General features: G+C 35.3%; 1 protein-coding gene and 1 non-coding gene across 16 annotated transcripts in view; one reads left to right on the top strand and one right to left on the bottom strand.

Annotated features, from left to right (window-relative positions):
- Tbl1xr1 (TBL1X/Y related 1) overlaps positions 1 to 21,093 on the top strand; it is a 168,633-nt gene that overhangs the window by 62,627 nt on the left and 84,913 nt on the right. For 8 of the 15 annotated variants that reach the window (XM_087186545.1, XM_021254360.2, XM_004834614.4 and 5 more), the window contains exon 2: positions 10,112 to 10,180. The exons of 4 other annotated variants lie outside the window; for them this stretch is intronic. The gene's annotated coding sequence lies outside the window, so the exon portion shown is untranslated. Of the gene's footprint in view, positions 1 to 10,111; positions 10,181 to 21,093 lie in introns of those variants that run through there. 3 more of the 15 variants (XM_087186539.1, XM_087186538.1, XM_087186537.1) reach the window with 1 other exon arrangement.
- On the bottom strand, positions 2,635 to 2,739 carry LOC147825347 (small nucleolar RNA U13). The gene has a single exon (XR_015441193.1). It is a non-coding gene; the product is annotated as a small nucleolar RNA U13 (small nucleolar RNA).

The raw sequence follows: 21,093 nt of genomic DNA, 5'->3' as shown, positions 1-21,093 counted from the left end.
AGGGCCATTGACCCACTCCTAGTTTTCATTCCAGTAATCTTTGCCACTCTTTATATCCAATATGTAATCTAGAAATGATATACCATTATCAAAATGATTATATAACATGTTTAGAAACAGTGTCACATTTTTGTTCTTGTAACATAAGCTGCTTAAAGTTCGTAAGTGTACATAGCATTTTAGACATTCAGTTTGGATACATAGATTGACAGTTTATTATAGTAAATTCACAAATCTCGTAAAGGATCACTGAGTTTTTAATTACATAAAATCTAGGAAAAACAATGGCTACCATTTAAATGCTTTTTAATTCCCAAATACTTACATGATAGGCATTATCTTATTTAGTTCTCATAACAACACCCCTCTGAAAGTAGGTAGTGTTACAGTTTCATTTTATACAGTAGACTGAAGTTTAGAACATTAAGTAACCATGCTATTTCATCCTCAGTAAGTAGTAGTCATTGTATCTTTCCAGTTCTATTGTAGGTCTTTTGAGTAATTTTTTTTTTTTTGGTACCAGGGATCAAACTTGGGTCCTTGTGCTTTCAAGGCAGGCGGCAAAACCACTGAGCTAAATCCCCAGCCCTTTTGAGTAATTTTGGTCTGCCTTATTTCCTGGTATTTGGTAAAGAATGATTGAATCTGTGAAATGAAAGCCAGTGCAAGTATTGTTGAATAAGTAAATGTGTGAATAAACATGGAAAACTGTAAAGCAGTAGCCATTTATGTGTTGTATTTTGTAAAGTTTACAAATGGAATGGCCTGGCCTTAAAGGAATGGGGGAAGGAATATGGAGTTTAGTTAGAAAAAGGACATAAAATATTAAGATTATTAGGAGAGGAAAATCAAGAAATAAATGGAGATATGTAGAAACATTGAGACAGGGATATAATTATGAATTTTATCTTTTGGGTTCTGTATCATGTTAGCTACCAATAAGCCTAAAAGACTTGACAGTATTTAGCCATATTCATTATATGAATGTTTGATGGGGATCTACATTCTTTCACAGTTTATGCTCTGTTGTTGGGATGCCAGTACAGCAAATAATGTCTTTCTTTCCGGGACCTTGAGGTTAGAAATTCATGAAAAAAGCAGACACTGCCTATTTTCAGCTGTCTGATTGCCTGGAGTTGTCTGCCCAGTTTTCCCTCATTCCCCTTAACTATAGAACAGTGAAACAGAGTAGCAAACCTTATATTATTCAGTGAACTTCAGGTTTATTGATAAATCTTATGTAATTCTTTTTTGCTTTCTCAGTTACTTTACTCTGACCTGAAGTAATCAGCAGGATCAAAATCAAAACACAAACTCTGAAAGAGCAAACTTAAGGAATGCTCTTTAAGAGTAATCATTTTTACATTTTTGCATTCACATTTGCAACAGTAGCACTGAATTAAAATGCTTTTACAACTGTTTCACCAAGATGTAGAAGCTACTTATGATTAATGTGATACAATATTTCAGAGCTAAATGTTTTTAAGTAATTATTCATAATTCTCATTCTTGACCTTTGGAACAAAAATTTTGTTTCTGTTCTGAATTTGACATATGATTTGAATTGGTAGCATCCTAATTTTTCCTGAAATTGATTTTGTGAGAGAATGAAAAATAATCCAACAACTGTCATTACTTTTTGTAGTACTACCTGTGGAGGTGTTTATTTTTAACCACTAACACTTACGTGGGAGAGGTACAGTTTAACTTATTCTTCAGGCATTGTTCTAGGTACTTAGGTTATAAAGCTGAATAAAGCATCTTTCAGAAGACATACCTTCCAGAGGAGAGATAGGCATATATGTAAAAAGAATACCCATATTAGTAGTAAAGCTTAGATAGGGTATGAGTGATCTGAAATTCAGGTTCAGCATATAGCAAGCATATCCAAAGCCATTGAAATATCAAGAGTTGGGGAACTAAAAATAAATGTGTGCAGTAGGACCATAGAAATAGAACTTGATGGTTTTTTGGTGATTGTATAACTGTAGGAAATATGAGGGAGGGGAAAGAGCTGAATTTCTAACTTGGATAACTGGAAGGATGAAGCTGTATACACAGAGGTAGGAATTATGAGAAGAGATTTGGGGTGGGAGATGAATGAAATTTATACATAATAATTTTGAAATACTTCAGAAGACATGAGAAGTGGTGTCTAATAATACTAAGCAAGTTGAGAGGAGGGTTTTTAAAAAGAAAAAATCCATTGTCCTTAGTACCATAAATTTCGTCAAGTTCAGTGCGTTGGTTGAAAAATGGCTGTTATTGTTGGAGACATTATGTTGAAGCAGGAAGAAATACTACATCTGTTCTTTATTTTCAGAAATGTAATAGCTTCCCTACCTTCACCTCCGAACAGATTTCCGTTTAGGTCTTACTAGACAGAAATGTTAAATGTGGTAGCTTTTATCTGCAAAATATTTGTATGTGCATGTTGCTACTTTGAACAGTTTGGGATTAGTAAGGAGACCAAAGGCATCTCAGCAGTTATTACTTAAATCACTAGCTAAGCAGTGATCCACTTTTGCCTTTTTTGCTTCAAAATCAAATAGATAAAAAGTTGAATTTTTAAGTGATGCTCAATTATAGAAGTTGGGATTCATGCATATTAAAAATAATTTGGACCTTTTTTCACATTAAATGGATAATGTGCCAATGTTGTAACAAGGTTGCAGAAGATACGTATCACACAATGGTGTAAACACCTGATTATCACACTTAAAAACTGAAAGACCTGATTTAGACTTTAGTCTTATTTACAGTTATAGAAGAACAGGGAATGAGGAATGTAGGTAGACTTTGAGACTCAAGGAGTCAATAGGCATCTTAAGAGATATTTAGATTTGACAAAAGTTGGTGACTGATGTGGCAGATAAGGGAAACAGAAAAAAGAGGGATGGATGACCTTCAGGCTTTGGGGCTAGATAGCAGATATTAGAGAGTTACGTAGCAGGATATTTTGTGTTTTCCAAGACTTTCTGGAAAAAGGAGAGGATATTCCTTTTAAAATTCCAGTCTCTCTTGAATACTGGTTCTGTAAATTAAGTAAGTTTAATCTTGTTCTCATCATATAAGATACTTGATTTCCATATGTATCTTTTTTAAACCATTGAACATAACGTAGTTTACAAACTAGTCATATAAAACATAGTAGGTCAAAAGTATTTGGAAGCTAGGTTGGGTGAATGGTAAGAAAGCAGAATTATTTGTAGGTATAATTACCCCATCCTCTAGTGGGTGTACCGTCTCCTTCTGTAACAGTAAGAGAATATGGACATAAAGACTTCTTCCTTTTAGTAAGTGATACTTTCCTTAAAAATCTCTTGGCTGTCTTTTGGGCAGCCAAAACCTTTGGAAGGAGACTTGGGACACATAGAGGAAAGCGATTAGGAACTTTTAAGAGCTAGCAACTGATGGCTCTTTGTGCCTCTTACCCACCTTGGTCTGGGTAGGAACTCCTGAGTTAACTTGTTTTTGAAAGGACAGTAATGATTACTGTAAAATTTGTCTGAGGTTGAAATGTATTAAGTGTACAAGCAATTTAGAGTTGAATATTTATTTTTAACCCAGTAAGAACAAGAACGTAACCTCTTTGGACCTCAGTCTAAAGGAGATTGAATTAAACTGCCCTTCTTTTGTATAATCAAAACAGGTTTCTATGCTATTTATGTTTTTAGCTTGTTGGTTTGGTTTTACTTCTGAGCTATTTCTCAGAGGGGCAGGAGATATTTTCTTCTTAATTTTAAGGGCCTGGTTTTCTGTGCGCCTAGTTGTTATTTTTTAGAAGGCTTTAAAGGGTTGGTCGTGGTGGTGCAGGCCTGTGAATGGAAGACTGCTGCAAGTTCAAGGCCAGCCTGAGCTATATAGTAAAACCCTGTCTTAAAAAAAAACTTTAGGGCTGGGAATTTAGCTCAGTGGCACTGCACCTGCCTCACAAGTGCAAGGTACTGAGTTCGATACCCGGTACCAAAAAACCCACACACACAGAAAAAACTTCAGTCAAACCCAGTCATTACTTACAGGAGGCAAGTCAGAACAATGAGAGCTTAAGTTCTAGGCCTGAGACCACTGGTGTCCTAGAAGGCAGGGTTGGGATGAGAACTCAGTTTTCTTGTGAGAAAATTCACACCTCTTTTCTTCTATGGTCAGATGACTGTGGCTTGCTTTTTTTTTTTTTTCCACCTTTTAAAGCTCAGATGCATTGGAAGCATGAAAGTTGACTGCCAGCAGTATTACGAGCCTCTGTGGGGTATATGATGAGATGATTTCCGACATGTGAACTGTGTCTAGAGAGAATGAACTCCTAGTGGGAAGGTGTGGTGCCTCCTTACAGCTGAGCATGGCCCTTGGTGGGTGGGATTCCTTGGAAGCTATGCTCACGAGACACTCGTAAGATGAAAGTGATTTCTCAGTGGAGCTTGGTGTTTTTAAACCAGGGTTAGGGTTTGGGCAGGGTATGTTCTGCTTTCTTGCACCTGAGCAGGTCACAGGGTGATGGTGATAGTATTTTGGAGGGATGCAAAGACAAGAGCCCCTAGATTGTATGTCTGGCCGGATACCACTTTGACAGCCTTTCTCGTCCTATATCCCTCTCCATAAACAGGTGCCAGGTGTGGCCTGCTTAGTTTTGTGTATTTGAATAGTTGATTCTGAGTCATAGTACTTCAGCTGATTGATTAACTTTGACATGAGATCAAGGGGTCAGGGAAATAAGACACACAATAGAATTTTAATTCTCTTTGCAGGAAAGGTATTTTCCTTTTCTTAACCTTATCTGGAAGAATATCTTAAACAATTATTATTTCCCTTCTCATGAAGAGAAAAGATTTTTGTCAAATTTCCTTACTTCCAGAAACAACCTTCCCTTCTTCCCGTTAAACTCTTCCCGGAATCCTGAATTGTGTTCTGAGTATTATAGCAGACACAGTTACAGAAGGTACTCTTAAAATTCTAGCTTCGTGCATTCTCATAAAATAGCTCCTCTTGCCACCTCTTTATTTTTCTTCTGCTGAAGAATATTGAACACAATAAGTGTAAAAAAATGCACAAAATAAAACCCAAGAGAGGGCTTCTTCAGCATTTCAAGAAGCCTTAGCTATCCCCTCCTCTTCTTTTACCTAGTAAGGTATTTTGAAGTAGTAATAGTGAATCCAGGTACTGGTAGGCCCACTGTAAGCATTTGTGGATATTTAAAAAAAGGAAGTCTGCCATCTAACCTGTAATTGGGCTTAAGTTGATGAGATAGTCTATTTCGGTGACTTTTTTTTCACCTCCAGTATCATGTCTTGGAAAAATTTGATGTTCTTTGTCAGAATGCTTGTATGAAACATAATTGGACTGAGCAGACTATGCAACATTCATTTATGAAGATTGCTCTGATTTTGCATGTCTTTTCTTCAGTATTTGATAACTTTATGATGGCCTCCATAATATTCTAAGTATTTAAACAGACCTATGCTTTATAATGCTTACTATCATTTGAATTATAACTGTACAATATATAGGAAATATAAGAACAGATATTTCAGAGAAAAGCTTATAGTAATTGAAACAAGTAACATTTTTTTGAATATGAATGTTCTCGCTATGGTTTCTAGCATTAAACCAACAATACCAAGATAAGGTGCATCTTCATACATGACTGTCTACATACAGAATGTAGAGCATACGATAACTTCCTGACTACAGTGTTTGCTTTGGTCCTGACCATCCTTCTTTTTTTTTTTTAATTTATTTTTTTTGGTGCCAGGGATTGAACTTGGGACCTTGCACTTGCAAGGCAGGCCCTGGAACCACTGAGCTAAATCCCCAGCCCCACCCTTCTTAATATTGCAACTATATGCCTGTTCTCCCCCTCAGCTATTGAATCCCTTATCTAGCCTGACCTTTTTCTTTTTTCATAACACTCACCATCTTCAAACATTACACGAAATCCCAAATACCTTCTGGAGTAAGCTTTGTAAGGGCAGAGGTCTTAGTTTGTGTTTGTTTTACTGATGTATTTTAGTAGATTTCACTTCAAAGTTAGCCCTGTATTAAGTACATAGTAACTTAATATGAAGAGTTAGCTTAATGTTAGCATTGTACAGTAGAGAAGAAGTTCATTAAAACGTCTTTGCTTTCTTTTTGTCTCCCTTTCCTTTTCCTCTTCCTCCCTCCCCTAGTCAGTTCTGTTGTCTGTTGAAAGGTAAATTACACAGCCATTCAGAAACCTACATTTAATTTTTTAAAATCTACCATTTAATTTTGCTTAAAGATAAATACAGGCCAGGCGTGGTGGTTTATGCCTATAATCCCAGCACTTGGGAGGCAGAGGCAGGAGGATTGCCTCAAGTTTTGAGGCCAGCCTGAGCTACATAGTGAGTTCAGGGCCAGCCTGAACTACAAAGTGAGACCCTGCATCCCCCCAATAAATAAATAAATAAATACATACATACATACATACATACATACAGAACTTAAATTATTTTTCTTCCTAGGCTCCTGAAGGAGGAGAGTCTAGCTTTATTAGTTTGTATTTTCTTGAGTAACATATGCACTACTAGTGGAGAGAATTCATTTATAATGTACAGGTACATTATTGTTGGAATCTTTAGTTGCTTTGATATTAATAAGAGAATTTTGAAATTGGCAGTTTTAAATGTAATTGAAACTGTACTTATGAATTTGTTTTTAAAACTAATTATGAATATAATTTACTTATTACCATGTTTACCTCTGGTATACATAGTGATTTAGCATTTTTAGAAAATCTGAAAAGAGTGGGTATGGTGGTCCATACACCTGTAATATGAGCCAAGAGGATCCCAAGTTCAAGGCCAGACTGGGCTACATACTGAATTTAAAAAGGACCAGCATAACAGGGAGATCCTGTCTTGGGGAGGGGCCGGCAAAGGAAACATTGTTGACAGTAACATTTAAACTTGCATTATAGAAGGGATGTTTGATTGCCAGTTTTTCTTAACCATTTTGAAAGCTAAAATATATGGTGTTTTCTTTAATTAAAAAATATTCATGACATTTCTTCTCATGCTCTGCTTTGGTGAGCATTAGCTAGTGTTGGCAAAACTCATGGGCACTGTTTTCTGTTGCTGCCATTTGGTCTGACCAATAGAATTCATTTCCAGAGCCACTTTCTGTTTTCCTGTTTCTTCATTGTTTGTATTTTTAAAAATACTTTCCATTGATTTTATAAAAATCTCATGGTGGACCGAGGATGTAGCTCAGTGGCAGCTGCACCTGCCTGGCAAGTGCAAGGTCCTGAGTTCGATCCCTAGTACCAAAACAAACAAAACCAAAAAAAAACTCATGGTAAGTCATACCTCATAGAATTTTTTTATTTTGTTTTGGATCTAATTTTTATGTTATCTTTTAATACACACTGTCCTCAACACTCGTGTGTCCTTTTACACTATATATGTAGCAATAATAAGCTGACATTTGTTAGCATTCTGTGTGAAGATACCTTTAGGGATTTAATAGGACTTTAAATTATAGTGTTTTTGAGACAGTCTTGCTATGTTGCGTAGGCTGGCCTTGATCTCATGAGCCTCTTGCATGCTGGAATGCTCACCACTATGCCTGGTTCCATAGTTGTTGGTTTGTTTTGTTGTTGTTTAGCCAGACTGTGTTCAAGTTTGTTCTCAAGCTGTTTAAATAACAGCATCATCTCAAAGGGTAGGATTATATAATAACTTCATTTTTCAGATGACAACATTGAGGACTTGTTTATATGATTATGATATGAAAGAACTCATTTTTAAAATAAAAAGATCAGGAAATCCTTATTCTTCCCCATCTATACTTACTGGTTTGTAAGTTTCTGAAGATAGTCGAGGAATACTAAAGTTTTAAGATTAGTGAAAACATTAGCTACATCTATGCAGGATGGTGAGAGACTCACTGATCATAATAAAGTAAGAAGAAAGCGCCTGGGGAGAGGAGGGAAACAAATGGAGTAATCTACTTTAGTATTTTCAAAAGATAAATGTGTGTTAGTTTGTGTGTTGTACATGAACACACGGGTGAAAACAGGTTTCTCTTGGAGTAGTCTCTTTGTGTTCATTTTCGATTAAAGCACTGTGTTTCTAATATGTGAAATAGAGGCTCAGATCTGCACCCTCCTTTGGCCCTGGCAGAGGTGTGGATAACCTATGTGCAGTGGTGCTTGGGGAGAGTGGGGATCCCACAGGGCACCAGGGCCAATCCTGTTTGATCATTCCCTTTCAGCTTACTGGAGGTTTACTTGTTTACCTAAGTTTAATTACCTAGGTATTACACGATCTACTTTTAACCAAGTCTCACAAAAAGATTTTTGCAAAGAAACTGCACATAGAAGCAAAAATAAGGAAAAGTAAGACTGCTAGAGCTGATGCTTATAGGCTACAGAAATAAACTCTTTACCTGCTATGAAATGATGTAATCATTTTAAGATATCTCAAAAACATTATCAAGGAAGATGTTTGAAACATAGATACATTCACTTTTAGTACTGCTGAGTCTTTTTCTAAGAGTAAATTTGTGCCTGAAAAAGACCGACAGGATCAGAATGTTACAAGCCAAAAAAAAAAACACCCCAAAAAACTATCACATGAGAATAAGGTATTTATCTTTGTTATTTACTTTTGTTTGGTATCTACCATAGTGGCATATGTTAATTATTTATGGATGAATAGAGAGCATGTGCCAAAAACTTTTTCTGATAAGAATGCTTTGCTGATTTTTGGATAACAAGCAGCATTATGTAGCTTTAGCTCTAAAATCATGAAAACTCTACGGTAAAATATATGATTTTCATGAATAATAACCGTGAGGTGAATAGGATCTAGTGGTATCTTGTTTTTGTTTAGAATTAAATTATAATGGCTGAAGAACATTTTGCCTATGGGTGCTAAAAGGATCTAACATCTAGCTCCTCGTAGTATCTCATGCCCAGAAACCTTGGAATCCCCATAACTTATCTTGACTCACCAGAGGTTGGTAGGACATTGTGAGTTGGCATATCCATCTATAATTTCAGTAAGCATGTGATAAATTTAATAAATGTAAAACTCCTGGGTCTCCTTATGACTTAGCTACTTGAAAGTTGTATGAGTAGCGCTAAAGTTATTTAGTATGGCCATGGAGTCAGTCCTCAGGACACATGTATGTTCCACTCAAACATAAAATGGAGGTGGGGGGAGATAGAAGGGATCAAACTCCAGGGGATTTAAAATACTATTGTAACCAGGTATGGTAGCACATGCTGTAATCCTAGCTACAGTACTTGAGAGGCTGAGACCCCAGATCTTGAGTAGATGGCTAACTTGGGCAATTGAGATACCATGTCAACACAACAACCAAAAATCAAAACACCCCCTCTCCCTCAACCAACATTTCTGCAGTTATTCAGAATATTTATTTAGTTATCTGTTCAGGGTTTACTCAGTTGATTCTCCTCTTTGGTGTAGGAAGTAAATGTTTTGGTAACACTCCTTTCTGTGGCATCAGCTTGGTACTACCCCATTGCTCTTAGAAAAAATTGTACTTCACTCTAGCCCAGAACGCAACAGTTCTCAGCATTCCACCTGAGTCCTCTCTCTGAAACGCTTTGTAAACATTAACTTTTTACATTTGCATAGAGGGTTCATGGAGTATAATGTACTGTGTCTTACCGATTGAGAATGGTTGGAGTAAACCCTGTAAAATGTAAACTGAAGAGATTACAGATTAACACATTCTGATAATGTTTCAAACAAGTTAGTTTTCTTTATCAATCAAAATATGTAGAACACAAGATTACATCATTTTTTTATGACTTGTGGTCATATATTATGAATGGTAGTATATTGGTCTCTAGTGCAAGAATATTTACATGCGCTGAGTTAATTGGTTTGAGAGCAATTTCTGTGTGCAAATTCATCTCTGAGTTTCATTTTGTTCACTGGTTACGTACTTGGCACTTAGTTGTTGCTGTTGTTTATGACAGCAGTTTTGCTTGGGAACGATTTTCATAGGTGGGGACATTCAAGGCATGAAGATTATTTCAAACACAGAGTTTGGAATGAAAAAAATCTTAAACTAAATTTGTTCTAGGGCACACTGAATACTTTGCTTTCCTTTTTCTCATCAGCAACAGCAGCTTGTGATTGGCCGTACCGGATATTCAGTTGCACATCCCCACATCAATGCACTCCCAATGGTAAGACCTCCTCCAACTCCCATTGCCAGCGTGTTCTAATAGCTGTTTATTCTTCTCCTGTTTTTCTTGAGTTTTTGAGAATTTTGAAATTTTCTCAACAGTTTCACAAAATACACGTTTTAAATATGTAATTCAAAGTAGTTAAAATGACCTGATGATTGAGCAAAAGAAACCCCTACTTTGACATTTTTCATTTTCTGTACTTTTTATAACCTCTTAGCTGTGATTATCGGTATAAAAAAATACAGTCATGAACTTGGATTTTGTCAAGTGAACTCTTATTTTGTGACAAAAATTTTCTGGTTAAAAAATTCAATAGCTCTTCTATTTTTGTTTATTTGAATAAGTTTTAGGGTATTGTGTTTATCCTGACATTTTTAGTTAATGTGTAGCTAAATGGCTAAAATTCTACCTATTTTTATTTAAAATAAAACTTTAAAGAGAACCATGCTTATCTATTTAAAAACATTCTTTGAAAGTCTTTCATTGTGAATATAAATGTCAGTCGTATGATACAGCAGGAAAACTACTGGACTCTAGTACCAGTTCTGGTATTTATTTTCTGAATGTGCTAAGAAATCTTTCATGACTTTTGGGAAGTATTCTTGTAAAAAGTAGATAGTAGAGTTGGTTTAAATTTCTGAAGTATATTCTATCTGTAGACTAAGTGAGCTTCCCACTTAGCTTGAATTCAGAATGAGTTTTCCTTACAAGAATTGACTTGTGCCTAAATAGTAATGCTATGTATTTGGGGGAGGAGGTCAGTAAAAAAATAGCAGGAGAATGAATTTTTACTGTTTTTTTTGGTGTTCAGGATTGAAGCTAGGGCCCTACACATGCTAATTCCACGCTCTATCCACTAAGCTATATCCCAAACCACACTTTTACATTTTTAAAGAATTCATTATTTCAATAAGTAACATCTGTTTAGAAATGTTTTTTATAATGTATTGCCAAAAGTTTTTAATCATTTGTACTAATCAAATTTTAGTTGTAAGTGTTAAATCAGGGAGCTTCAGAAACTGATTAAAGTTTATAGACTGGTGAGAAATGATAGTATATTGGTCTGAAATAAAAACCATTAAAAATTAGCAAGAGCTAGAATAAGTAAGACACCTCTGAAAATATTCTTAGGAAATGATTCGCTTGAAAGATGGCCTTAGAAGTATGTTGGTAAAGGGGAGAGTTCCCATTGACTCATTTTATCTTCTGAGTTCTTGCTGGGAAAAAGCGGATCTTTTCTGTGCTGGCCCCTTCTCTCTGCTTTCTCCCCTCTTTCTCAACTCTTTACGAGCTTCAGCAGTTGATAGGGGAAATTGAAGAAAGTTTAAAAGTATTGTTTTCCTCAGCTTTACCTAGCATTAAGGATGGCTTGGTGTTTCATTAATTTCTGAAATAAGGACTTTTAGATTGCTTGGCTGACTCATTAATTATCATTAAATCTGCTCTTTCCTCTGTTATTACCACAGAGCTTGTCATGTAAGAAGCAACTCCATGATAAATCAGCTTTGGCTGTGGAGTATGTGTTCTTGGCTTTTTGAAGTTCATATTTGAAACCTGTTGATTTTCTTGGTTGTGAGAGTCTTACTCTTTGTGGCATATCCTCCCCAGCCTCATGCACAGGCCTGTTGGCTGTCTGAATTGCAAATGCTGTGTAACCATTTACTGTATCTCTTTTGAGGCTTATCTTCATGAGATTTTTTTTTTTATTAAATTCTTTTATTGGTACATTGTAGGTATACAACACAATTACATTTCTCATTGGGAATTGTACCTTTACATAATGCATCTTGGTTCTTATTTTTTACCCATTCTTAGCCCTCCCTTCACGCCCTCCACCCTTCCCTATTTACAAAGACTTTATTTCCATTTTTTCCATTTCTCATCATTTTTCCTTTCCCTTCTTTCCTTTCCCCTACCCCTCCCACTACCCCTACCCCTTTGGACCTTTTCTTCCTATTTTACATTATCGATTATTCGTTCTAATCATTGGTACATTTTAGGTATACAATATAATGACATTCATCATTGGAAATTTGCACCTTTACATAGTCTCTCTTGGTTCTTATTTTTCACCCTTGCCCAGCCCTCCCTTCAACCCCTCCATTCCTCCCTATTTACAAAGATTTTGTTCCTATTTTTCCATTTTCTCATATTAATCCCATTCCCTTCTATCCTTTCCCCTAGCCCTCCCACTTCCTTCCCCTTTGCCCCTTTTCTTCCTATTTCACATTACCTATTATACATTTAGTCTTTATTTACACTTTCAGTTTCTCACACCAGAGAAACTATTTGGTATTTATACATGTGTGTCCTATTTATTTCACTTCATGAGATTTTTAATGTGTGGCTCCAACAGACTATCTTGTATGTTTTGTTTTAGGGACAGTTCACAGACTGTATTTAAAATTGGATTGTCCCAAACACCAACTACCAATTTTGTTGAAAATCTCTGAAATCATTTTTGTGCCATGATCACAGAAATTTAAGCTTGTTAGGTATATATAGGTTAGTTTTAAGAGATGAAGAAGGCCAAGATTAAAACAAGCATGCTTGTACTCCAGCTGAGAACCCTAAAGCCATTTCTACATGTTTGAACACTGTTGCTCGGAAATTTATAGGTACTGGTTTAAAAATAGTGCTTCTCCTAGGAACCTCAGAAATGCCATAGTATTCCAGGTTAGACCTGTGTGTAGAATACAGCAGCCCCTTCATCCATACTTTTGCTTTCTGAGGTTTCAGTTATCTATGGTTAATCAGTTCCAGAAACAAACAATTCATGAGCGAACACTCTTGGAGATTGCGATTTCAATTCATTTGGAATTCTTTCTGAAATCCATTAGTGGGATTGTAGGGCCGCATGGTGACTTTAGGGTTTTTTTTGAGAAGTTTCCATAGCTGCTATATCGTGTACATTCCCACCAAAACAGTACACCAGCATTCCAGTTTCTTCACATCCTGGATAACACTTTTAACAGTGATCATCCTAGTGGGTGTGTGATACTGACAAAAATTTGTTAATATCACCACTTTAATATCCATTTAGTTGTTTATTTGAACTGCTTTTAAATATGTTTTTATAGAATGTCAACAAAAATCCATAATTATATTTCTTTAGTCGCTTTGTATGCGTTCCTGTTTATATAATATTTTTACTTTTATTTGTCCTGTAAAGTTTTTCACATTCTGTATTTTTTTTCCACATTCTGTATTTTAATTGCATCCTGTAGTACAATGTTCCTCCTTGTGTTTTTTGCAGATCAGTAGTTAGATCTAATGGCTTAAGCTAATTCAGGCACACCCACCCCCATTATTTAAGTGTTTCTGTGAGTTTTTGGATTTGAACATTTGATATGTTTTATTGCGTTGTGGTATTTATGCTTATTGATGGCAGATTGCCTTGACCAAAGGAGCCTTTTTCATGTTGACTCCTGAGTCCTTTTGATGTGATACCAGTAGTTTTTGATAGCACCCTTGCTATCTCATATAACAAGATGTTCTTAATCTCATTTTATACATGCTGTTCCTTGTTCCAGAGATCCTGTTTTTTGTATTGTTATTATTTATTTTTAATGAAGAGCAGTCTTTAGAGCTACAATCTAGTGCTATGGGGTGTTCATTGCTTCTGGTTGGAGGAAACAGAGTATTTCTGAGACAAATTTGGGATTTTTATCTTTTAAATGTAAATTCCATATTTTTACTTGTTTTTTGTGATGAAAAACCTCTTAATGGTATTTACATGAGCATATTTTATATATTTATGGGATATATAATATACATAGTACATATGAATGTATACGTTAGGAAAAATTTAAATATGAACTATGAGGGAAATACAAGTATATAAAATCTATTCATATTAATCATTAATTTATATTAACATTAACTTAAACATAAAATATAATAATTAAATATATATAATTATCTTACCTACTATGTTTTTGTATATACTTAAACCAGCACCACCAGTATTGTAACTGAAAACAGTATTTATTTATTTATTTATTTATTTATTTATTTGTTACCTGCATTCCACTGGGATTTACTGTTGAAAGTGCTATGTTTTAATGTGCTTAAATTCTCTTGTGTGATTTCTCTGGCCCCCAATGTGATGTGTAGTTGAGCCATTTGTTTCACTTTTAGTAGTTAGGATTTAAAAATTTAGGTTTAATTTTGTTTTACAAGTTTTACTAAAAATCTATACCACTTCAGATTAAGGTATGTTCTTCGTCCCCTGTAGGTAACTATGTTGTTTTTTCTTAAACAACTGTGTTTATCTTATTAGCTTTTTAAAAATAAGCAAATGTATGTGTATAGTTAATATTTGAGAGATAGCTGATAGTAACATGTAAAGGTAGTCTTCATTCCTTTTTAGAGCTGCATAATACCCCATTGCCTGTATATACCACAGCTATTTTTAAGAGCTGTTTTACATGAGAACATAAATGTGCATGTAATTTTTACTCATTTACCAGATTCTTTTCAGGTATTATGTGATTTTGATATTCCAGAAATGAACAAGGAATCCTGTTTTTTCCATTCACATTATATAATGATTTTATATATCTGATAGATGAAATAGTATCTCAATATAGTTCTAATTTACATATTTTCATATGTTTTAGAATTATTTGTAGTTCTTTTAACTGTTTCAAAGATAGATTCTAATTTTAATGAAAAATCTGTCACCCTTGCTTGTTGATCAGTCCCTTCAGCCATTCTCTTTCCTGTTATTCTGATTCTGTAGTCATCCCTCAACTTTTGAAAATTAATTTTGCTTAACAAGAATTCCTACTAAGAATAGAACTGTGTTAATCAGTTGTATTAGGTTAGATTTTGTGGAATTGAATGTTTGATTATAACCATTTTATTTGAAAGATGAATCCAGAAAGTTTTGATGGTGGAGTTGGGGAAGTGAAAAGGGAAAAGATAAGGAAACCATTATCAGATACCTTAAAGAATAGGTTATTCCCACAGGCAGTTGGGCCTCCACTCATGTGGAGAACCCCAAGGAACAATACAGAACATGCCCAAGAGTTTTTTTTGAAGGGGCAAGGAAGCTGGGGCAGTTGTTTACCAACCCCGTCATTATTAGTGGAGTGATGCTTTGGGGAGGGCAAGGTGTCCGCTCCTTGGGACTTTCTCTCTGACGAGATCTGTGACCAGTCTCACCCCCTTTATTCATAAACTGCTCTGGTGTGTTTTTAAGCATCTTTTCTTCCAAAACTTGATTAATCTAAAAGAATGTGTAAAGGGCTGGGGATTTAGCTCAGTGGCACCGTGCCTGCCTTGCAAGCACAAGGTCCTGAGTTCAATCCCCAGTACTGGAAAATAAAATAAAATAAAATAAAAGAATGTGTAAAAATAATTTATGGTTTGCCAGACTTAAGGGTAAAACCTCAAAAGGTGGTGTCTCTGTGAAGGAGAGTAGGTACCAAGAAACAGTTGGTTTTGTATTGAGGAGCCATTGATCTGTTCCCTTTTACTACCTGCTTCTCTGGTGTAACAGCTATAAATTTATTTATTAGTTTATTGCCATTTTTATCATTGATTATTCTGTGATTGTAAAGTGGTGTTAACTGTGAAGAGTGAATGACACTGTCGTGTGGACAGCATTGTGTGAAATATCCTGATTTAGGGTTCTGGAGAGCTGATTTTTCAAATCAACAGTAAGAGGATCACATTTAAAAAACTCTTTCCATCTGTACTTTAAAAAAAAATTTATTTTAAACAAGTTTTAAAAAGCAGTATATACACAAATTGGAGTTGTCTTTCTTTATCCCCTCTATCCTTGTTATTAGATAACTGTTATGTGATCTGCAGCTGAAATAACATAAGCTAAAGTAGAACCTGAGACATTGTAGTGTCCCTTGAAAGAAAAAGAAACTTTGGTTACTTACATGGATTTAATACTTACTAAATGTAACTGTAGAACTTGTGATAAATTACTGTTATTTAAAAACTGATTCTTCATGCTTCAGATAATTTTTGTATATTTAAGTTCTTAGCATAGACATTTTCATGGAGGAATAAAATGCAACTGTTAAGGAACACAGAGAGTAGTAGTGTGAGAACAAATACATATACCCACAGTAAAGGGATTGAATGTTTAATGGACTTAATGTTTAATGTTAAAGCAAAAGATGTTTTATCATTGAATATTATGTGGCTTATTTTTAAGTTTTTCCAACCTCTCAAACTCTCCATACTACATTAAATTTAGTCTTACTAGGTTCTTGGTCATTTGGGGTTGGATTGTTTGTTTTAATCTTAGTAATATAACCATAAAGCTTGCTTATTTCATATGTGTAATGAAGACCTTTGGAGGCTCTCTTTCTATTCTTCCTTCTTTTATCCATTCATCCCCTTGGTTGATAACATTGTATGGTTTTAAATTTTTGCTCCAAAGAAATATATTAGTGTTTAAAAGGGATTTCCCATTTTATATGTCCTTGTTTGCTTCCTTCAGTTCTGCCCTTTTACTTAAGCTAATTCCAGTTATGTCTTCATTGGAGCCTAGATTGTTCACCAAGCCTATTTTGTTCTCCTTTACTGTTATTGACTATGTCCTATAAGAAGAATCTTTTAAAAAAATTGAAATGCTAAAATTCTTATTTCATATATAAATGGCATTCATTTCCTATTAAATATGCTGGGATCAGTTTCTGTATTTCCTTATATTAAAAAAGAGTGTAAGAGTTTGTGCATTTGATAGAATTTCATAGAACTTTAATTTGATAGAAATATTTTAAATATGTAGGCAGTACCAAAAGATATTTTTGATAAATTTAAGTTTTTTGGTAAATGAAAAAGTAAATAAATGTCAGACTAAAAATGGAAAGGTTAGTATATGTTCTGTGATAGAGTAAATATCCTAGGTAAATATCACCTTAACTATTTAAAGTTGTTGTTACCCATGTTTTATTGATGAGCAAGCTATTCTCCTGCTTGACCAAGTCTTGTGCACAGGTCTGTCTTCTTTCCCGAAACTGTGTTTGATTTCTGTTCTGTTCTGTGGAAAGTACTCACTGTACTCACTGCGGCCTGTTGGAACCGGAGGGCCACATTCTCACAGGTCGCTTGTTGCTTTGTACTGTATTTGGCTTGACAGGAAAAGAGCTGCCACAGGATTTGTTAAACAATTTTTTTTTTTTGGTACCAGGGATCGAACCTCAGGTCCTTGTGCTTGTGCAGCAGGCGACGAAACCGAGCTAAATTCCTGGCCATTTGTTAAACAATTTTATGAATTTAAAACTAGTTTTTGCTAATTTAAGCTTTTGATTATTTCCATTTGAAGGGAAGAATTTCATATTTGGCTTGCAGGAACTACCTTTCTCAGTTGCAGGCAGGAGAGAATAAATGACTATTTCCCTAAAAATAAATATTTGTTAATTCATTATTTGCACAACAATGCCCATACCATTAATCTACTATTTAAAAAATTGTGGGCTCGCCATAGTTTATTGATGAAAATTTATTTCAGAAAGAGAGTTTCTGTGATCTAGCCTCATCCATGTAACAGAGAAGACACCTTTATTACAACCACCAACAGGTAGTTTCTTGTGTCTGTGTGTGAGTGGGTGGGAGACTATGCACATCTACACACAGCTCTTGTTTGCTTTGGGCTCCTCACCCTTTGACCTTTGTATCTGGACTTGCTCTGGTCGGTGTGGTAGCATGCTAGCAATGTGTGGCTGTTGAGCCCTTTAGAAATACATATTAGTCAGAATTTATGTGTTATAAATATAATGTATGTTGGGTCTTGAAGTCTTAATTTTAAAACAAGGAAAACACCTCATTTAAAACTAATAGATTCTACAAAGCTCCTTCCCCACTCCCTTCTATTGTGGGGGACATGTTCCAGGACATCCCACAGATGCCTCAAACTGGATGGTACCATCCGTATGTATACACCGTGTGTCTTCCTATATATACATACATACATATTTACGATAACATTTAATTGGTAAATTGGTCACAGTTAAGAGATTAACAACAATAACTACTAATAAAATAGAACAATTATAGCAATATCATGTATGTAATAAAAGTTATTTAAAACTTAATGGCTATTGAAAAATTTTTTCATGTAATATTTTCAGGCCTTGGTAGACTTTCTCAGGCAAGAAAGAAGCTGCAGGCAGTGAAACTGAAAAAGAGACTACTGTAAAAGAAAAGATATATCCCATATATATTGAGTTAAATAAAATATATTGTTGATGAATTCTACCTATTTTCTTCCCCCTTTTTTGGATTTATATGGTTACTGTAAGGCTTAACATTTACATATATGGCTTGCATTTTAAGATTGTTAGGTAGTTAAATGTTCTAGACCTTACTGGTCACAGTTAGCATACTTATCAATTCACTTCAAAGCTCTGAAGAATGTGGCTACTGCTAATACCTAGGGAGAGTGTAATGACCATCTGGGGATTCCTGAAATTAGAATTTGGGAACTTATTTATTACAAATCTAACTTAGGTCTCACTGAACAAGTACTCATTTTACATGTGAGGAACTAATGCTTAGAGAAGTGATGCCATAGCCTATATTTTATTTGTCATAGTTACTGAACAAAGGCTTGAACTGGATCTCATTTGCAGTCCAGCACTCTGTGATATTCTGTGTAATGCAGCATGTTCTTTAGAGGTGAATTTTCAAAGCTTTCAGGAACCCAGGAGATCATAGAGTGGTAGAGATGAAAGCATCATGTTGAGAAGTCTAGGATTTTTTTTCCATTTTTATTAAAAACTAAACACACAAAATATTGCTTCATTAGATTTTTCTTTCATTTTATTAAAACATAAAAATTTGTTCTTATCTGTTCATATTCCCATTCAGCGAGAATACTCATTTGCGGTCCTTTTTCACACTTTGTATTGTCTAATGATTTTTTTCATTTGTAAAGTTTCCATTTGGTTCTTTGTCATAGTTTCTACTCCTGGCAATGTGTCATTCCTGTTGTTTCAAGTGCCTCTCTGATGATCTCACCTCTGAATATTGTCAGAATTGGAATTGGTTATTGTTTTTACATTGAGAATTGGTCATACTTTCATGAATCTTTGTATGCAGAGTAATTTTGGATTTGTCCTCTCTGTAAAGTAATTTTCTTATTCTTAATTTTAAAAAAATTAAAGTAGGTCATAATGATGGCTAGGCCCAGATTACAAGTTTTGTTTCGGCTGTGAGCAGAGGGTATTTGAAGCCTTTGGTGTGCTCTTTTGGGCTTACGCTTTGAATTCTCCCCTCAAGCCTCAGAGTGGCACCTGGACTGGTGTTTATACCTTTTTTTTCTCAAACCTTTCCAGTGCTTCGAGAAAGAAGTGTTATCTGCACACACATTGGGATGAATTTGGGGCTTGGGTTGGTCCATATACACAATTAGAGGATCCCCTTCTTTAGGATCCCCTTCTCCATCTCTCTAGCCTGAATATTTTCTGATGTTCAGCTGCTGGAGGCTTAATTTTGTGGTGTAGTTTGGCTTTTTTGATTGAAAGGAATTGGCTCAGTAGAGTTTCTGAGGTGAGGGGAGTGGGAGACAGGAAAAATGTACAACAGACACAGATTGTAGTTTTTTATTTTGTTTTTGGTGTGTGTGTGCGGGCACACGCGTGCGTGTGCAGTTCTGAGGACTGAACCCAGGGCTTTTGCACTGAGCTATGTCCCCCCATTCCTTCATCCGCTTTAAAATATTTTTACTTTTTTTAATTTTGAGAAAGGGCCTTGCTAAGTTGCCCAGGCTGGACTTGAACTAAAATCTTCTTGCCTCGGCCTCTTGAATGCTATGATTATAAGTGTATGTCACTAGGCTGAGTTTGGAGGTGTTAATTTTAAAGTCTAGTTGGTAGTTTTATGCAGTTTTTGTATGTTTGAAATTTTTCAAAATTTTTATTTTAAAAGAGACTAATAGGTAGTAATTCTCCAAGCCAGGTTCTTGTTTTTATTAATGTTATTGGTACATTTTAGGTAAACAATATAATGATATTCATCATTGGAGATTTGCCCCTTTACATAATCTCTCTTGGTTCTGAATTTTTCCCCATTTCCCCTACCCTCCATTCAACCCTTCCATCCCTCCCTATTTACAAAGACTTTGTTTCCATTTTTTCACATTAATTCCATTCCCTTCTTTCCTTTCCCCTACTCCTCCCACTTCCCCTTCCCCTTTGTCCCTTTTCTTCCTATTTCACATTATCTATTATACTTTAATCCTTATTTACACTCTCAGTTTCTCACACTAGAGAAACTATTTGGTATTTACACATGTGTCCTGTTTTCTTCACTTAAAGAGTATTGCCTCAATGTGCATCCATTTAGGTATAAATGTCTCTAATTTCTCATTTTTTATGGCTGAGTAGTGCTCCAGTTTATAAAAAAAACCTCACATTTTCTTTATCTAGTCTCCAGTTGATGGGCACTTGGGCTGCTTCCAAGTTTTAGCTATTACAAACTGTGCTGCTATGAACATGGGTGCACATATATCACTGTGGTATGATTCTTTTTATTCTTTGGGAAAGATACCCAGCAGGGGAATAGCTGGGTCAAATGGGACTTCCAGTCGTAGTTCTTTGAGGTATCTCCATACTGATTTCCACAGTGGTTGCACCAGTCTACATTCCCACCAGCAGTGGAGCAGGGCTCCTCTTTCCCCACAGCCCCACCAGCATTTGTTATTGGTTGATTTCATGATAGCAGCCATTCTTTCTGGAGTGAGGTGGAATCTCAGCGTTGCTTTTATGTGCATCTCTCAAATGACCAGTGATGTGGAACATTTTTGCGTAAGTTTATTTGCTATTTCTCCTTCTCCGTCTGAGAAATATCTGTTCATTTCAGATGCCCATTTTTGCATTGGGTCTTTAAATTAAGGAGGTCTGATTTTTTAAAGTTCTTTATAAATTCTAGATAGTACACCT

The sequence above is a fragment of the Heterocephalus glaber genome, unplaced genomic scaffold (genome assembly GCF_053883595.1).
Source record: "Heterocephalus glaber isolate CG9 unplaced genomic scaffold, H.glaber_assembly_v1.0 deba00001504, whole genome shotgun sequence".
Classification (NCBI taxonomy): Eukaryota; Metazoa; Chordata; class Mammalia; order Rodentia; family Bathyergidae; genus Heterocephalus; species Heterocephalus glaber.
This window is presented reverse-complemented; position numbering and strand designations above follow the sequence as displayed.